At 45.8% G+C, this 20,656-nt stretch overlaps 1 protein-coding gene across 4 annotated transcripts in view; it reads left to right on the forward strand.

Annotated features, from left to right (window-relative positions):
• The window catches only part of CPNE1 (copine 1), a 261,443-nt gene that overhangs the window by 141,712 nt on the left and 99,075 nt on the right, over positions 1 to 20,656 (forward strand). For all 4 annotated transcript variants that reach the window (XM_063960168.1, XM_063960169.1, XM_063960170.1 and 1 more), the window contains one exon: positions 10,050 to 10,215. The gene's annotated coding sequence lies outside the window, so the exon portion shown is untranslated. The remainder of the gene's footprint in view (positions 1 to 10,049; positions 10,216 to 20,656) is intronic.

Raw genomic sequence — 20,656 nt, forward strand, 5'->3', positions numbered from 1 at the left:
TTGAGAAGATGCCCCCTCACCGACTGCCCTGCCGGCTTCCCCCCACGAGAGGGAAACAGTGTTAACTGCAGTTCACAAATTGTATTTTCAACAGGTGGTGGTCAAGGTTCCCCTCCTTCAACAAGGAGGGAGTTATTATTCGACCATGTGGTAGTCCCGAAAACGGACGGTTCGGTCAGACCCATATTGAATTTAAAATCCCTGAACATATACCTGAAAAGGTTCCAAGTTCAAGATGGAATCACTAAGAGTGGTCATTGCAAGCCTGAAAGGGGGAGATTTTATGGTGACTCGGGACATAATGGATGCATACCTTCATGTCCCCATTTATCCACCTCATCAGGCGTACCTCAGAATTGCGGTACGGTATTGTCATTACCAATTTCAGACGTTGCCGTTTGTTCTCTCCACGTCCCCGAGAATGTTCACCAAGGTAATGGCGGAAATGATGATGCTCCTGCGGAAGCAAGGTGTCACTATTATCACGTACTTGGACGATCTCCTCATAAAGGTGAGGTCCAGAGAGCAGTTGCTGATCAGCGTAGCACGCTCTCGGGAAGTGTTACAACAGCACGGCTGGATTCTAAATATTCCAAAGTCGCAGCTGATTCCTACGACGCGTCTGCCCTTCCTGGGCATGATTCTTGACACAGACCAGAAGAAGGTTTTTCTCCCGACGGAGAAGGCTCAGGAACTCATGACACTGGTCAGAGACCTCTTAAAACCAAAACAGGTGTCGGTGCATCACTGCACGCGAGTCCTGGGAAAGATGGTGGCATCATACGAGGCCATTCCCTTTGGCAGGTTCCATGCGAGGACCTTTCAATGGGATCTGTTGGACAAGTGGTCCGGATCACATCTACAGATGCATCCAGCTGATCACCCTATCCCCCAGGGCCAGGGTGTCTCTCCTGTGGTTGCTGCAGAGTGCTCACCTTCTCGAAGGTCGCAGATTAGGCATTCAGGACTGGGTCCTGGTGACCACGGATCCAAGCCTCCGAGGGTGGGGGGTAGTCGCATATGGAAGAAATTTCCAAGGGCTGTGGTCAAGTCAGGAGACTTGCCTTCACATCAACATCCTGGAACTAAGGGCCATATACAACGCCCTACGTCAAGCGGAGTCCCTGCTTCGCGACCAACCGGTTCTGATTCAGTCAGACAATATCACCGCAGTGGCTCATGTAAACCGCCAAGGCAGCACAAGGAGCAGGGTGGCGATGGTAGAAGCCACCAGAATTCTTTGCTGGGCGAAGAATCACGTAAGAGCACGGTCAGCAGTGTTCATTCCAGGAGTGGACAACTGGGAAGAAGACTTCCTCAGCAGGCACGACCTCCACCCGGGAGAGTGGGGTCTTCATCAAGAAGTCTTCACGCAGATTGCAAGGCGGTGGGAACTGCCACAGGTGGACATGATGGCATCCCGCCTCAACAAAAAGCTACAGAGATATTGCGCCAGGTCAAGAGACCCTCAGGCGATAGCTGTAGACGCACTAGTGACACCGTGGGTGTTCCAGTCGGTTTATGTATTTCCTCCTCTTCCTCTCATACCAAGGATGCTGAGAATCATAAGAAAAAGTAGAGTGAGGACAATACTCATTGTTCCGGATTGGCCAAGAAGGACTTGGTATCTGGATCTGCAAGAAATGCTCACAGAGGACCCATGGCCTGCCTCTAAGACAGGACTTGTTGCAACAGGGGCCCTGTCTGTTCCAAGACTTACCGTGGCTGCGTTTGATGGCATGGCGGTTGAACGCCGGATCCTAGCAGAAAAAGGCATTCCGGATGAGGTTATTCCTACGCTGATAAAGGCTAGGAAGGACGTGACGGCTAAACATTATCACCGTATATGTGAAAATATGTGGCTTGGTGTGAGGCCAGAAATGCCCCTACGGAGGAATTCCAGCTGGGCCGTTTCCTTCACTTCCTACAGTCGGGAGTGACTTTGGGCCTGAAATCGGGTTCCATTAAGGTCCAGATTTCGGCTCTATCCATTTTCTTTCAAAAAGAACTGGCTTCTCTTCCGGAAGTCCAGACGTTTGTAAAGGGAGTGCTGCATATTCAGCCCCTTTTGTGCCTCCAGTGGCACCTTGGGATCTTAACGTGGTGTTGAGTTTCCTGAAGTCACACTGGTTTGAGCCACTCAAAACCGTGGAGTTAAAATTTCTCACGTGGAGGGTGGTCATGCTATTAGCCTTGGCTTCAGCTAGGCGTGTGTCAGAATTAGCAGCTTTGTTACATAAAAGCCCCTATCTGGTTTTCCATATAGACAGGGCAGAATTGCGGACCCGTCCACAATTTCTGCCAAAAGTGGTGTCATCCTTTCATATGAACCAACCTATTGTGGTGCCTGTGGCTACTCGTGACTTGGAGGATTCCGAGGTTACTAGATGTGGTCAGGGCTTTGAAGGTTTATGTAGCCAGAACGGCTAGGGTCAGGAAAACAGAATCTTTGTTGATCCTGTATGCTTCCAACAAGCTTGGGGCGCCTGCTTCAAAGCAAACTATTGCTCGCTGGTTCTGTAACACGATTCAGCAGGCTCATTCTGCGGCTGGGTTGCCGCTGCCTAAATCAGTTAAGGCCCATTCCACAAAGAAGGTGGGCACTTCTTGGGCGGATGCCCGAGGGGTCTCGGCATTACAGCTGTGCCGAGCGGCTACTTGGTCAGGTTCAAACACCTTTGCAAAGTTCTACAAGTTTGATACCCTGGCTGAGGAGGACCTTGTGTTTGCTCATTCGGTGCTGCAGAGTCATCCGCACTCTCCCGCCCGTTTGGGAGCTTTGGTATAATCCCCATGGTCCTTACGGAGTCCCCAGCATCCACTAGGACGTTAGAGAAAATAAGATTTTACTTACTGGTAAATCTTTCTCGTAGTCCGTAGTGGATGCTGGGCGCCCGTCCCAAGTGCGGACTTCTTCTTCTGCAATACTTGTATATAGTTATTGCTTAAATAAGGGTTATGTTGGCTGCATCGGGGTTGATCTGATGCTCCGTTGTTGTTCATACTGTTAACTGGGTAAGTTTATCACGAGTTATACGGTGTGATTGGTGTGACTGGTATGAGTCTTGCCCTGGATTCCAAAATCCTTTCCTTGTACTGTCAGCTCTTCCGGGCACAGTTTCTCTAACTGAGGTCTGGAGGAGGGACATAGAGGGAGGAGCCAGAGCACACCAGTATCCAAATTCTTTCTTAAAGTGCCCTGTCTCCTGCGGAGCCCGTCTATTCCCTATGGTCCTTACGGAGTCCCCAGCATCCACTACGGACTACGAGAAATAGATTTACCGGTAAGTAAAATCTTATTATTTTTACTATCAGTGTTCTTAGTGCTAAGAGTGTGCATCTGCATCTCTCTTCCTCCAGCATGGTATCAGAATAGAAACTGCAGATCTAGGATTAGTTGCCACTGATGATCTCCCAGACAGGGTCAAGTTACTGCTATCAGAGCCGCCTCATTCTCTTGAGTCAGCTGATGGGGCACCCAGCATGCGCAAACCTTGCACAGGCCAAGCTTTTTGTAGAGTATGAAGCGCATAGATACCAGTGAGATGCCTATCTCCATCACTAACTTGTCCACGGTCACCCTGGCATCCACCTCAACCATGGCCCACATGGCAGCAACATTGTCCTTAGTGATTGTGGACACAGCTTGGCTGCAGCGTTCCTAGTCTTCCAGGGATCGTCTTCAGTGCTAAAATTCTGCAAACCACTCACACAGTGGTTTGGAACAGTGCTTCCTCCCCAAAAGCAGCTTGCAGCTGGTCAAAACATTTCTGCTGTTTCAGACTACTCTTATAGTAGTGGGCCTGTGTTAAGTTCTGTGCCTTGACATTTCACAAGAACTTGTCACAATTCGCAATTGGACAGTCCGATTGTGTCTGCTCTGCCTATGCACTGCACATCCGGAAACGTACTGCACACCGCTTGTAATGGCTGGTTTAGGAGCAGCTATGCGTATACAAAAGAAGAGATGGCACAGTATAGCTCTAGGTATTTGTATAATGTTGAGGATGGACAGTGAAACTTCTATGCTTGCAAACAGTAGATGTGTGTCCAGTGTGTGCCTCTCAGTGCGGTCTATGTTATTACTCAAGTATTGACATCAATATGACAAACACATTGGACAAGTAGTAGAGGATGGTATAGAAGATGAGTGGCAGGGGGGGTAGTAATAGTTTGTGTATGTACTACGTAGCTAGAAATGGGTAACAGTTTTTGTGATTCCTCTCTATTTTAGATCGACGTAGCTGATAATCTAATTTATGATTTGGTTTTAACTCTTTGGCAGGTTGAGGTAAAAGTTCCAGCAAGCTTCACATGTGGTAGTTTGTTGCAATAGTTCAAATTGGGTGACTGTAACAGTCGTTTGTGCAAATGATGAATTGAGCAAAGTAAACTAACTTATTAGTATGTGGGGGAAGGGTATCTCTGATGTTGTGGGGTTTTTTTTCCCCCTGAACTTGATGTCGGTCATTGTGCCTAATTCCTGTGTTGCATATACTGTCCATAATAGGTTGGGGTGAAGATTTATTTATTTATTTTTGAGGGGGAGGGGGGTGCTGGGGATTTGGGATGGAGGAGGAGCACAAGTTAATTTACAGCCAGGTAGTAGTTCCCTAGTTGTGAATCTCATGCTCTTCCCCCCCCAACCGGGTAAGCTTAATGTTAGTCCTGAAAGGGAACATCTTTAGTGAGCTCATGGTCACTCCTGTTTACCTGGGTCTCGACTTGTAGACTTCTTCTAGTTGATATCGCAACTGTCGGCAGCATAGTTGTTGTGTTGGTTAGCCGTGTTAACCAAACTCGTTTCGGCTTTGAAGCCTTTTTCAGGGGTAGAGTCTCTTGCTTTATATGATGAGCCCTTGCAGTTTGTAAAGGTTCTATCTCTTGGAGATTTAAAGCAAAGATTATGATCATAAATGATCATCTCATCACAAATAAAGGTCATATCGGCAGCTGAAATTCATTTCCAACTTGCTGCGTACGATGATAAAGTCTTGTCGTGGAAACAGGGTTGGGTTTGGAGCACTGCCTTCGATAATAGCAGGAGAGTTGTTCAAGATGAGATCCAGCCAGCCAAGCACGTCCACCACAGGCAGTGAATCCAACCTGTTTCTGTGACATGACATTATCATCATACACCTCGACAAGTTGGTGATGAATTTCAGCTGCTGATGTGCCCTTTTGTACGCAGAAATCTGATCACACTACTTACCTTATTATTTGACCATGTTTCTGCCAGCCCCGCCATCTTTCAATTGATGTTGGTACAGAATGACCGATATGAAGCGCAGTCTAATGGCTGTAAGCGGAAGCAGTCTACCTGCTCTGGCTTGGAGGTAAATTACAGTGAAATAGAGAACATTACACACTTGAGGTTTTGTTACCTCGCTTATACCCCTTTCACACCGCACAAATAACTTGGTATCAAACCGGCATATTGCTGGGTCGACATGGGTCGGTGTGCGGTGTGAAAGGGCCATGGACGAATTCCCGGGTCGCCTGACGCGGTAATTCAACCCGTGAATAAACAGAGTTATTCCCGGGTTGAATACCAGTCCAGTGGCAGTGTGAACGATTTCCTAGGTCGATGCGACCCGTTCACTACATAGGGAGAGGCGTCGTGGAGATGAACTCATCTCCCAGTGCTGCCTCCGTCCCCCCGCCGCGATTGCAGCCGACCGGGCAAATTGCCAGGTCGGGAAGCCTGCAGTTAGTGTTAAATGCCGGATCCCAACCGGGACGGACCTGTTTCCAAATCCGGGTGGGATCTGGCATTGGCGATTTGAAAGGGGTATTATTGAACCACCCTTGTATAAATTAAACTTACATTTTAATAACACGAGTGCCTCACCCAGGGAGTTTTATTATTTTCTTTCTATACTTAATATATGTAGCTTCTAGAATGTTTTTTAAAATATATTTTCTATTTTTACTCGGTGCTCTTTCCAATTTCCCATTTTCCCTGCCTCCCATCACAGTAGCCCTGTATGATGTTTGTACAGTAAGGTGTAATAATTTTGCATGTGTTTTGTAGTGTAGTAATATGGAGATAATCATAGTGAAATGCTTAGGGATGGTAAAACCTGAAGTGCATAAAATCCTGGAATGTAAATCGTGTTTCTTGTTTCTAGAATGATATATTCCATTAGTACCATTCCCATAGGGGATCTTTTTTGTGTGTAAGGAAAAGACTGTGGGTCATATGAAAACTGTAAATTAAAAAAAAATAAAGAAAACAAAAGCAAGAGGAAGGTGGTGGTCTGTCAGTCACTGCAGTATGGATGATAAATTTGGGTTGACTGGAAAGACGATGGAGGAAGACTAATCTAGTGGATGACAAAATAAAACTAATAAAGCATAACGTAGAATATCAATCGACAATCACTCGTAAGAAAGCACAGTTCCTGTCGAATGAGATCACAGCAGCAAACAATAGGCCAGCTCAACTTTTCCGCACAGTGGAGATGCTTTGCAAGCCAGCATGCCTGCAGACTGATGAGACCCTCTCCCAGGCAAGATGCAACGAGTTTGCAAACTTCTTTGCAGATAAAATATCCACCATCCGGGCTGGAATCTCCACAGTGCCATCAAAGGAGTGCCAAACTACAAAGCCTGCCAATATAAGCTACCTGCCTTCATGGACCAGCTTTGATCCAGTGGATATAAAGGACACTGCTGAAATTGCTCGGATTTTGCGTCCCACCACCTGTGATCTGGACCCAGCCTCAACCAAGCTTCTAATAGGTTGTATGGATATAATTGGTCCTGTCTTTACAAAAATTGTTCAATGCTCTTTGCAGACAGGCATTTTTCCTGGACCCCTAAAGGAAGCAATTGTTAGACCGCTTCTTAAAAAACCTAATTTAGATCCCAACTGCATGACCAACTACAGACCGGTATCAAACCTTCCTTTCCTAGGAAAGGTTATTGAGAAAGTCATTGCAAATCAACTGGAAACCCGCCTGACAACCCATGATATTTATGATCCATTTCAATCAGGATTCAGGAGAAGACATAGCACTGAAACAGCCCTGGTGTGTGTGTTAAATGATCTTCTGATGGCAAAAGACAGAGGTTACTGTTCAATATTAATCCTTCTGGATCTCTCGGCAGCATTTGATACCGTGGACCATGGGCTTCTGATTGAGCGACTGATGCATTTCTGTGATCTGGATGGCACAGTCCTAAACTGGTTCAAATAATTTCTCACAGGCAGGTCACAGAGAGTATCATCTGGATTATACTCATCACCACCAGTGCCATTGCCATGTGGTGTCCCACAAGGTTCTATATTATCCCCCATGCTTTTTGCAGTATACATGCTCCCATTGGGCAAAATAATCAGGCGCCATGGCCTGGTCTACCACTGCTATGCAGATGATACACAACTGTACTTGTCCTTTGCTCCGGGCACTGATAACACAATAGCAACCCTAAATGGCTGTCTAGCTGAACTACTGGAGTGGATGAGCGCCAGTTGGCTGCGACTGAACCCGGATAAAACAGAGGTCCTTATGATACGACCGCAATATCAAAGGACAAGACTGCAGCATAGCCAACCAACTGGACTTACACTCTGGGATTCAGAATTACAGACCAGTGATCGTGTGCGGAATCTTGGCGTTGTCCTGGATGGTGGCTTGACACTTAAACATCAGATATCCGCCACAATCAAATCCTCATTCTTTCACCTGAGGAACATAGCCAGAATCAAGCACTTAATTCCCTCAGATGATATGCCAAAAGTCAAACATGCATTTGTATCATCTCGTTTAGACTACTGTAATGCCCTCTACCTTGGTCTACCAGCAAAAGAATTGCAGCGCTTACAGCTGGTGCAAAACACAGCTGCCAGGCTATTAACCAACCAGCCCCGTTCTAGCCACATAACACCCATCCTCTACTCCCTTCACTGGCTGCCTGTACGATGGCGAATCATCTTCAAGATTGGCTTACTGAGTTTCAAAGCATTACATGACCAGGGCCCAAGGTACCTGAAACAGCTTCTGACCCCATACTGCCCCACTCGATTACTGCGATCTGTAGATGAAGGACTTTTAGCAGTACCTAGAATCTACCGTAATTCATCTGGGGGTCGAGCTTTTAGTCATGCGGCTCCGACTCTATGGAACTCACTTCCCCGCACAGTGCAAGAGGCCCCAACTATAGAATCCTTCAAAAGTAGACTCAAGACTTTTCTGTTTACTCAAGCATTTCCATAATATCCCTTTTAGTATCTTCATGCTTCTGTATTTTATGAAAATTGACTTCATTATTTTCTGTACTATATTATGCTATGTATCTGTTAAGCGCCTTGGGTCCTATTGGAGAAAGAGCGCTATATAAATAAAATTATTATTAATTATTATTGAATGTGACTGACTGCTGCATAAATCTAGTGCCTACTCACAAGGATGGCTAGATGTGACCATTTAGCACATGGGCCTATCAGTGGCTCCCGAACCTTAAAACTGCTACGGTTTATGTTCATACTATGCCAGGGGCCTTCTTTGCACTAGAGTGCTTTCCAATGTATTATTACCATGGTATTATTACCAATGGTATTATTACCATTCGGTGCTCACTAGAATACATGTCATGATCTGCCCCTAAAGGGGGTGGGATCATTGTGTTTTGTAAATTTTAGCTGAAATGAGTAGCGTTTAAAAGAAAAAGCTTTGCGTAGACGGTTAATAACGGAATGAAAATAGATCCGTATTCACAGGACAGAATGGGTGCAGTAAATACTGTCTGAAGAGGTTGTAGTTTTGCTGATTTTTTTTGGCATTCAGATATGTTTTGGCAAACTGTTTAGATCCCTTTCGGCTTGCACAGGGGTCTGTTAATGTGGCTGGAAAACATCTGTGTAGAGCGGTTACAATCGGGCACCATAATGTTTTGGGCCCACATGTTGGAATATTGGGCTGAGTGCTGGTAATACCAGTGATGTAGCAATGTGCATGGGGCCAGGTTTACGGTCTTTTTTTTTTTTTTTTTTTTATCTTTTGGTGGCCTATATGATGAATTTTTCTAAAGGACTGTTTGCGAAGTACTAATTTAACAAGTAGCAGCGCTAATAAAGAAATGAATTGAAGGATTGAGTACTAATTAATGATGTTTAATCAAACATAGAAACAATTCACTAGCACAATCATTAATGTAAATATAAAAATATAGATGTAAAATCAAACATTACTAAAAAATGGATGGGTCACATTTATGGCTGCCTAATTTGTGTGTAGTCCGTTCCTAATTAATATAGACCGGATAGTAGATGGATGAATAGTTGTCCCTGGACTGACAGCGCAGTCATGGGGTTAAAAGTTATTTACCACAATTGGCCGCTGGAGGTAATAGTCCCTTAAAGTTGTAATTGCGGGTCCTCACTGCATCGCGGTATCCTCCTTGGTTGGAAAGGGATAGTGGTAGTCCTGTTAACAGTCGGTGCAATGATTTGGCTCAGCACAATGTCCAGTCCTGGCCCGGATACACTAAGGCAGCAATCCTCATAAAAGTGGTGACCCCAATAGCTTGCTTCATGACTCGTTTCGCTGCAGGTCCTGCAGCTTTATCAAAGGCTCCATTTTTTCGTAATGTTTGATTTTACATCTATATTTTTATATTTATATTAATGATTGTGCTAGTGAATTGTTTCTATGTTTGATTAAACATCATTAATTAGTACTCAATTCTTCTATTCAATTAATTTCTTTATTAGCGCTGCTAGTTGGTTTTCTTTGTCTATATTTGTTATTGGGTGTGACTTACCCAATTTTATAGCAGCAGCTTTGAGCAACAGCACATATAAGCGCCCGATCGTTTATCCTATTGATACATTTTTTCTTGCTAATTTAACAAGTGTAGCCCTCTGTCTCTATTGTCATGTGTTCTGTTGGATAAGTGGGCAGATGTGTTTTAAAAAGGTTGAATTGTAGCCATGAGGAGTTTTGTAAGTAATCTCAGGAAATACCTGTTTTTTTCTGTCACGATAAGAGGATCATGTAGTAAAATGCATTCCCTTTCTTTCTTTTTTATTTTTTTTTCTGTAGCTTTCTTGCAGCAGTGTGCAGCTCACAGAGGGTGTGACGTGGGTGTGACTGACAGTGCAATTACCCATTTCTGTCTGAGCTCAGGAAACCGCCTCTTCCAGAGAGGAAGGTGCCTCACCCTTTGCAGAAGCAGCAGAGTGAAAGGGCTGTACAGTTCTGTTTTAAGGTAAGCAATGACACTATTTTCTCATATAAACCGACAAACCTTAAGGTTACAATATTTGTCACCAATCCCTAGTGAACTCTGAAAAGTTATGTTGTCAGCATTCATGGAATGCAGCTCCCTCCTATTTTTCTTGTGTAGCTTAACCTTTTCCTTGCCCCCTTCTTCTGTACTAAACCAGGTCTTACACTAACAATCACCTTTACTGAAGTATAATGCTTCACTGTTCCGATTCTTTATTATTTTTTTAAATGATCAATAATGTATGCCTTTGTTATAAACTGAGCTGCATAGTGTGTGTTTGTTTGTTTTGTTTTTTAACTGTACTCTTGTTTTGGTGACTTACATATGTTAAGCATTAATTGTTATCGTATCAAACTTCCAGGTTTTGTCTTTGTCCTTGTTTTCTGTATAACTATATTTATATTTACTCTTGAGTGCATATGTTCTGTTGCTTATCCATGTGTGAAGGATACGGAGTCGCTAATTGGTAGAACTGCAAGCAATGCTGGGACATCCTGCAGGTGAACTGAGGTTACAGTCCATAAGCAATGCATAGTAATGCAACAAAAAATAGGGTCCCTAACATGGCAGTATATAAATTAGACAATCTGGGCGCAACACTAAAACAACTTTTCTCTAACGTCCTAGTGGATGCTGGGGACTCCGAAAGGACCATGGGGAATAGCGGCTCCGCAGGAGACTGGGCACAAAAGTAAAAAGCTTTAGGACTACCTGGTGTGCACTGGCTCCTCCCCCTATGACCCTCCTCCAAGCCTCAGTTAGATTTTTGTGCCCGAACGAGATGGGTGCAGGCTAAGGGGCTCTCCTGAGCTGCTTAGTGTAAAAGTTTAAAGTAGGTTTTTTATTTTCAGTGAGACCTGCTGGCAACAGGCTCACTGCACCGAGGGACTAAGGGGAGAAGAAGCGAACTCACCTGCGTGCAGAGTGGATTGGGCTTCTTAGGCTACTGGACATTAGCTCCAGAGGGACGATCACAGGCCCAGCCATGGATGGGTCCCAGAGCCGCGCCGCCGGCCCCCTTACAGAGCCAGAAGACTGAAGAGGTCCGGAAAATCGGCGGCAGAAGACGTCCTGTCTTCAATAAGGTAGCGCACAGCACCGCAGCTGTGCGCCATTGCTCTCAGCACACTTCACACTCCGGTCACTGAGGGTGCAGGGCGCTGGGGGGGGCGCCCTGAGACGCAATAAAACACCTTTTTTGGCAAAAAATACATCACATATAGCTCCTGGGCCATATGGATGCATTTAACCCCTGCCAATTTTTCCATAAAAAAGCTGGAGAAAGGCCGCCGAGAAGGGGGCGGAGCCTATCTCCTCAGCACACTGGCGCCATTTTTTCCTCACAGCTCCGTTGGAGGAAGGCTCCCTGACTCTCCCCTGCAGTCCTGCACTACAGAAACAGGGTAAAACAAGAGAGGGGGGCACTAAATTGGCATATAAATATATACAGCAGCTATATTAGGGAAAAACACTTATATAATGTTATCCCTGTATATATATAGCGCTCTGGTGTGTGCTGGCAAACTCTCCCTCTGTCTCCCCAAAGGGCTAGTGGGGTCCTGTCCTCTATCAGAGCATTCCCTGTGTGTGTGCTGTGTGTCGGTACGTTGTCGACATGTATGAGGAGGAAAATGGTGTGGAGGCGGAGCAATTGCCTGTGTTAGTGATGTCACCCCCTAGGGAGTCGACACCTGACTGGATGGTCTTATGGAAAGAATTACGTGATAATGTCAGCACTTTACAAAAGACTGTTGACGACATGAGACAGCCGGCAAATCAGTTAATACCTGTACAGGCGTCTCAAACACCGTCAGGGGCTCTAAAGCGCCCGTTACCTCAGGTCGATTCAGACACGGACACTGACTCCAGTGTCGACGGTGAGGAAACAAACGTATTTTCCAGTAGGGCCACACGTTACATGATCACGGCAATGAAGGAGGTTTTGAACATTTCTGATACTACAAGTACCACAAAAAAGGGTATTATGTGGGGTGTGAAAAAACTACCCGTAGTTTTTCCCGAATCAGATGAATTAAATGAGGTGTGTGATGAAGCGTGGGTTTCCCCCGATAAAAAACTGCTAATTTCTAAAAAATTATTGGCATTATACCCTTTCCCGCCAGAGGTTAGGGCGCGTTGGGAAACACCCCCTAGGGTAGATAAGGCGCTCACACGCTTATCAAAACAAGTGGCGTTACCGTCTCCTGATACGGCCGCCCTCAAGGAACCAGCTGATAGGAAGCTGGAAAATATCCTAAAAAGTATATACACACATACTGGTATTATACTGCGACCAGCAATCGCCTCAGCCTGGATGTGCAGTGCTGGGGTGGCTTGGTCGGATTCCCTGACTGAAAATATTGATACCCTGGACAGGGACAATATATTATTGACTATAGAGCATTTAAAGGATGCATTTCTATATATGCGAGATGCACAGAGAGATATTTGCACTCTGGCATCAAGAGTAAGTGCGATGTCCATTTCTGCCAGAAGAGGATTATGGACGCGACAGTGGTCAGGGGATGCGGATTCCAAACGGCATATGGAAGTATTGCCGTATAAAGGGGAGGAGTTATTTGGGGTCGGTCTATCGGACCTGGTGGCCACGGCAACGGCTGGGAAATCCACCTTTTTACCCCAAGTCACCTCGCAGCAGAAAAAGATACCGTCTTTTCAGGCTCAGTCCTTTCGTCCCCATAAGGGCAAGCGGGCAAAAGGCCACTCATATCTGCCCCGGGGCAGAGGAAGGGGAAAAAGACTGCAGCAGACAGCCTCTTCCCACGAACAGAAGCCCTCCCCCGCTTCTGCCAAGTCCTCAGCATGACGCTGGGGCCTTACAAGCGGACTCAGGCACGGTGGGGGCCCGTCTCAAGAATTTCAGCGCGCAGTGGGCTCACTCGCAAGTGGACCCCTGGATCCTGCAGGTAGTATCTCAGGGGTACAAATTGGAATTCGAGACGTCTCCCCCTCGCCGGTTCCTGAAGTCTGCTTTACCAACGTCTCCCCCCGACAGGGAGGCGGTATTGGAAGCCATTCACAAGCTGTATTCCCAGCAAGTGATAATCAAGGTACCCCTCCTACAACAGGGAATGGGGTATTATTCCACGCTGTTTGTGGTACCGAAGCCGGACGGCTCGGTGAGACCCATTTTAAATCTGAAATCCTTGAACACTTACATAAAAAGGTTCAAGTTCAAGATGGAGTCACTCAGAGCAGTGATAGCGAACCTGGAAGAAGGGGACTATATGGTGTCTCTGGACATCAAGGATGCTTACCTCCATGTCCCAATTTGCCCTTCTCACCAAGGGTACCTCAGGTTTGTGGTACAGAACTGTCACTATCAGTTTCAGACGCTGCCGTTTGGATTGTCCACGGCACCCCGGGTCTTTACCAAGGTAATGGCCGAAATGATGATTCTTCTTCGAAGAAAAGGCGTCTTAATTATCCCTTACTTGGACGATCTCCTGATAAGGGCAAGGTCCAGAGAACAGTTGGAGGTCGGAGTAGCACTATCTCAAGTAGTACTACGACAGCACGGATGGATTCTAAATATTCCAAAATCGCAGCTGATTCCGACGACACGTCTGCTGTTCCTGGGAATGATTCTGGACACAGTACAGAAAAAGGTGTTTCTCCCGGAAGAGAAAGCCAGGGAGTTATCCGACCTAGTCAGGAACCTCCTAAGACCAGGCCAAGTGTCAGTACATCAATGCACAAGGGTCCTGGGAAAGATGGTGGCTTCTTACGAAGCGATTCCATTCGGCAGATTCCACGCAAGAACTTTTCAGTGGGATCTGCTGGACAAATGGTCCGGATCGCATCTTCAAATGCATCAGCGGATAACCCTGTCTCCAAGGACAAGGGTGTCTCTCCTGTGGTGGTTACAGAGTGCTCATCTCCTAGAGGGCCGCAGATTCGGCATTCAGGATTGGGTCCTGGTGACCACGGATGCCAGCCTGAGAGGCTGGGGAGCAGTCACACAGGGAAGAAATTTCCAGGGCTTGTGGTCAAGCATGGAAACGTCACTTCACATAAATATCCTGGAACTAAGGGCCATTTACAATGCCCTAAGTCAGGCAAGACCTCTGCTTCAGGGTCAGCCGGTGTTGATCCAGTCGGACAACATCACGGCAGTCGCCCACGTAAACAGACAGGGCGGCACAAGAAGCAGGAGGGCAATGACGGAAGTGGCAAGGATTCTTCGCTGGGCGGAAAATCATGTTATAGCACTGTCAGCAGTGTTCATTCCGGGAGTGGACAACTGGGAAGCAGACTTCCTCAGCAGACACGATCTTCACCCGGGGGAGTGGGGACTTCACCCAGAAGTCTTCCACATGATTGTGAACCGTTGGGAAAAACCAAAGGTGGACATGATGGCGTCCCGCCTCAACAAAAAACTGGACAGATATTGCGCCAGGTCAAGGGACCCTCAGGCAATAGCTGTGGACGCTCTGGTAACACCGTGGGTGTACCAGTCAGTGTATGTGTTCCCTCCTCTTCCTCTCATACCAAAAGTACTGAGAATCATAAGAAGGAGAGGAGTAAAGACTATACTCGTGGCTCCGGATTGGCCAAGAAGGACTTGGTACCCGGAAATTCAAGAGATGCTCACGGAAGACCCGTGGCCTCTACCTCTAAGAAAGGACCTGCTCCAGCAGGGACCATGTCTGTTCCAAGACTTACCGCGGCTGCGTTTGACGGCATGGCGGTTGAACGCCGGATCCTGAAGGAAAAAGGCATTCCGGATGAAGTCATCCCTACCCTGATCAAAGCCAGGAAGGATGTAACCGTACAACATTATCACCGTATTTGGCGTAAATATGTTGCGTGGTGCGAGGCCAGGAAGGCCCCTACAGAGGAATTTCAACTGGGTCGATTCCTGCATTTCCTGCAAACAGGACTGTCTATGGGCCTCAAATTAGGGTCCATTAAGGTTCAAATTTCGGCCCTGTCAATATTCTTCCAAAAAGAACTAGCTTCTGTTCCTGAAGTTCAGACGTTTGTCAATTGAGTACTGCATATACAGCCTCCTTTTGTGCCTCCAGTGGCACCTTGGGATCTCAATGTAGTTTTGGGATTCCTAAAATCACATTGGTTTGAACCACTCACCACTGTGGACTTAAAATATCTCACATGGAAAGTGGTAATGCTGTTAGCCCTGGCTTCAGCCAGGCGTGTCTCAGAATTGGCGGCTTTATCCTATAAAAGCCCTTACCTAATTTTTCATACGGACAGGGCAGAATTGAGGACTCGTCCTCAATTTCTCCCTAAGGTGGTTTCAGCATTTCACTTAAACCAGCCTATTGTGGTGCCTGCGGCTACTAGGGACTTGGAGGATTCCAAGTTGCTGGACGTAGTCAGGGCCCTGAAAATATGTTTCCAGGACGGCTGGAGTCAGAAAATCTGACTCGCTGTTTATCCTGTATGCACCCAACAAGCTGGGTGCTTCTGCTTCTAAGCAGACGATTGCTCGTTGGATTTGTAGTACAATTCAGCTTGCACATTCTGTGGCAGGCCTGCCACAGCCAAAATCTGTAAAAGCCCATTCCACACGGAAAGTGGGCTCATCTTGGGCGGCTGCCCGAGGGGTCTCGGCTTTACAACTTTGCCGAGCAGCTACTTGGTCAGGGGCAAACACGTTTGCTAAATTCTACAAATTTGATACCCTGGCTGAGGAGGACCTGGAGTTCTCTCATTCGGTGCTGCAGAGTCATCCGCACTCTCCCGCCCGTTTGGGAGCTTTGGTATAATCCCCATGGTCCTTTCGGAGTCCCCAGCATCCACTAGGACGTTAGAGAAAATAAGAATTTACTTACCGATAATTCTATTTCTCATAGTCCGTAGTGGATGCTGGGCGCCCATCCCAAGTGCGGATTGTCTGCAATACTTGTATATAGTTATTGTTACAAAAATCGGGTTATTGTTGTTGTGAGCCATCTTTTCAGAGGCTCCTTCTGTTATCATGCTGTTAACTGGGTTCAGATCACAAGTTGTACGGTGTGATTGGTGTGGCTGGTATGAGTCTTACCCGGGATTCAAAATCCTTCCTTATTGTGTACGCTCGTCCGGGCACAGTATCCTAACTGAGGCTTGGAGGAGGGTCATAGGGGGAGGAGCCAGTGCACACCAGGTAGTCCTAAAGCTTTTTACTTTTGTGCCCAGTCTCCTGCGGAGCCGCTATTCCCCATGGTCCTTTCGGAGTCCCCAGCATCCACTACGGACTATGAGAAATAGAATTATCGGTAAGTAAATTCTTATTTTTTTTTTTTTTTTCATTAAAAGTATTGACTCTACACAGGTTTTCAATGTAAAGTGGCGCTTAATTCGTACGTGACACATTCTAACTATCCCCCTGTCCGTGGCCACAGCAATCAATGATGGTAAGACCATTGATGATAATGCACAGAATAGTTGCCTGCTTGATGTTAATTCAGACCACTAACAGAGCAAAATCAAAGGGCTTGTACAGGCAGTGCCTCATGGCTCAGTAACTAGCTATTAGCGACTAGCGATTTGGAGAATACTTAAAAAATGTAACCGTTGATAGTTACAGTAGACAAAAATTTAAAACAGACAAACATGTAGTGAGAGAATGCCTAGTATTACAACCTATTACTGCCATACTGCTAAACATATTATATATTAGCAGTGTCTGGCGTATTGTACTTATAATAACTTGCATGTATCCAGTGTACTATACGTGAACTATATAGTATGTAGTTTCTACTAAAGAGGTGTCCTCATGCACCTATCCTTTATGAGCTATATGGCATGAGACACCTAGTGCGAATTATACATTCCACCATGTCTAGCGAATCCTGTGCTTAAGTACTTTAAGAATGCAAAAGCTTTGGAAAATTTGCTGATAGTACTTAAAAGTACTAATAGTGTACTGTGTATTTAGGATTTCTATAGCACATTAAGAGGCATATTTTAAGAAAATAAGTCACATGACACAGCTAAATTGCTGAGTAAATTGCACAGCAAACAGAGATATTTAGCACTATTTGAGGATATGTGTATTTGGACACTTATGTAGGTTATATATTTTATAGCCAATATACAGTGCAGAGCTAAATTGTATTCTCAATGCAAATAGCTTATTCTGAGGGCTGTTATTCAAAATGAAAAGTTTTTGAACATTTTGTATTCAAAACAATATATTCTGTTGGTTGATATAGAAATCAAATATTAATTGTTTGAAACGTAGACCAATGCTGACCAGTTCAAGGAAAACGAGAGTCTCAGCCAGTAATGGAAAGGCTCCTAAGTCCGGTAGCCAGTGCTGGGGAACCCAGATATCAAGCAGAGCAGTGTATTCTGTCTTGTACAATGCGTAACAATTGCATGATGATTTAAGGCTAGTACTCACTGGCTGATGTCAGAGAGATGTGTGCTGAGCGAACCGCTCAGCACACATCTCTCCCGGCGCTCAGCACAGCGCGATCTGTGCTGAGCGTGCGGGGGGAGACGGGGGGGCCGCTCACTTCACCCAGCGGGTGAAGTGAGCGACCCGCTAGATTGGCCTGCATGCAGGACAATCTAGCAGCAGCGATAGCGATGCGCGGGGCTGCGCATCGCTATCGCTGAGGGGGCTACACACGGAGCGATCGTGCTTAAAATCTAAGCAATCTAGTCAGATTGCTTAGATTTTAAGCAGCGATCGCTCCGTGAGTACCCCCCTTTACACTGAAGTGTCAATAGCGGCATGTGCAATTTGAAACTGCACTCTAGAATTGTATCCTTGTTATCACCTGCCAAGTGATGATATAAACAAAACAACAAAAGGAGGGTATACGCACAGAGATCAGTGCTTAAATTCTAAGCAATCTGACTAGATTGCTTAGAAGTTAAGCACGAATCTCTCTGTGTGTATGCCCCGCAGTGATAGCGATGCGTGGCCCCATGCCTCGCGATTGCCGGTGCTAGTTTGGCCTGAGCGGTCACTGATAGATCGCTCAGCACATATCTTTCCCCGTGTGTATGGGGCTATAGTTTGCACTCCCATTGATAGGATGATGACGGGATTATTTACTTATTAAGTTTCTTATATAGCGTAGCAAATTCTGTTGCGCTTTACATTTGGACACAGTGATAAAACAAAACTGGGTAATAACAGCCATAGAGGTAGGAAGGATGAATTTGTCTCACTAACTTAATGAGGACGAGTGTAAAACTAATTGCATGATACCAATTTCAAAATATCTACAACATCATAAATTTTATTTTATTCTGATAAAAATGTAATAAAATCATGGTGCAGTATTTTCTATAAACAGTAGCAAAAAGTTGCAGTAGATATTACAATCAGAAGAATACTTTCACATGGGCATTGCGTAATTATTCCAGGCGAAGTGTAGTCCCAAGAAGAATTTGGTAGTAGTATCATTCAGCCCTTTCTGTCATACACTGAAATGCAATAGGTGTATGAGAGACGAGGGCTGCTAGTGGGAAAGGTATATATTTTTGTATGTGTGTGTGGCAGACGGGTGGAATTCATGTGACCGCCAGTCAGCTGACAGTCACATGACCTCCTCCACGAGCCCGACGGCTCACTATCCCGATGGTCGGCATGCCGACCAACAGGGACTATTTCCACTCGTGGGTGTCCACGACACCCATAGAGTGGGAATAGAACCCATGGCGACCGCAGGTCGCCACCGAGCCCGAAACGTGGTAAGCGCAGCGAGCCCGCAAGGGGCTTGCTGCACTCTCCCCTCCCCGCCGGGTTCCCGGCAGCATACAGTCGGTAAGCTGACCGGCGGTCTCCTGACCGCCGGTCAGCAGTACTACACCTGTGGCAGACGGCGAGTGGGAATCGTCATATGCAGTGTATGTGTATATGCAGATGAGTCGCACTTCTCGTCTATAGCAAAGGGATTAAATCCTCTCTCTTAGAACGCCACACCTTGGGCTGACATTTTTGATAATTCTCTGTAAACAAAAAAATATTCTGTTCAAATCGACCAAATACAAAGTGGATTTGGGCTCAGTGTTTGTGTATGAGTCACGGTGAGGGAATCTGCTAGGGGGACAAATGATTTATTCCACTCACTGTTATCCAGCCACTCATGCATTCAGGAATGAGCAGTGGAATGCTTTGTGAGTGTAGCAAGCACTTACATAATTGCCTCCTGCTTATTTGTATGGTTGGCCCTCACCACTGAATCATTAAGATATTTGCACTTTTATTGTGTTCCAAACATCCCCCAGTTACGGAATCATTCGGGTTGTGAATCTGAAGAACAGCTGTTAAAATCAGACTTCCCATCATAATAAAAAAATGTATACATTAGTAAAGGATGCAAAACTGTGTTTGGATGTACCACTGTTTATTCAATAATCGCAAATTGGAAGCTCCAAACACCCCCTCTTGGTATGCCGGGTCACGTGAGGATCTTCTAGCGTCGGGTGTAATTTTTTTTTTGCCGAAAATGCATCTTACTCGCAACTAGGATGCACAGGGAGATTAATTTGATATGACCCATGTATATCTGTGTGCGACTGAGTCTCTGAATCGGTTGCCTAATTCAGACCTGATCGCTTCTCTGCAAATTTGCAGAGGTCTGCAATCAGATAGTCGTCGCCCAGACAGAGTGAAAACCCGCCCCATGCAAGTGTGCGAATGCATGCGTACACCGCGCAAAAACTTTGCCAGACAGCGGACGGCTGCAAATCCGTTCGCAACTCACTCAACATCAGATGATTTTTCCAGCCTTTGAGTAGCCCAGGTCTTACTCCTATAGTGCGATAGAATCAGGTGGTTCGGGGCCAACGTCGCACACCCTCCCCGAAAACACTTGGGCACGCCTGAGTTTTTCCTGACACTCCGAGAAAACAGCCAGTTACCACCCCCAAAGTCTGCTTCCAGTCAATCACATTTCGTACGCCTAGCGATCACATTTTCGCACCATTCTGTTGCTGTTTGGAATCGCGCATTACGGTGCATGTGCAGTCATTCGATAAACAGGTGCTGTGTGAATTCACACAACAGATATCAGGCCCAGTATACTAAGTGCTGCAATGTAGCAGCGGTGTTTTTTTCCAAAAATTGCATTGAGGCTAGATGTATAAGGACACATCTGTATATCAAACCAACAAGATACTGCCTAAATGTGGTTGTTCTTAAAACTATTCCTTCAAGTAATGAGACTTGTGAGAGAAGCCACAGGGAGGCCAACCATCACTTACTGTAGAGTTCAGTAGTGGAGACTGGAGAAAGTGCGCACTTGTCAACTATAGCAAGAGCTCTGCATAACATTGGTGGAAGACTGCATGGGAACGTGACCTATAAGAAGCCATTGCTCTGGAGTTTGTCAAAAAGGATGAGTAAGGCGTATCATAAGTGGGTTCAAGTTCAAATAAATAGCTCAAATCTTATTGTGCGCACATCTCAGACACATGCCTACACTGAAGT

This window comes from Pseudophryne corroboree, chromosome 3 (genome assembly GCF_028390025.1).
Source record: "Pseudophryne corroboree isolate aPseCor3 chromosome 3, aPseCor3.hap2, whole genome shotgun sequence".
In the NCBI taxonomy this organism is placed as follows: Eukaryota; Metazoa; Chordata; class Amphibia; order Anura; family Myobatrachidae; genus Pseudophryne; species Pseudophryne corroboree.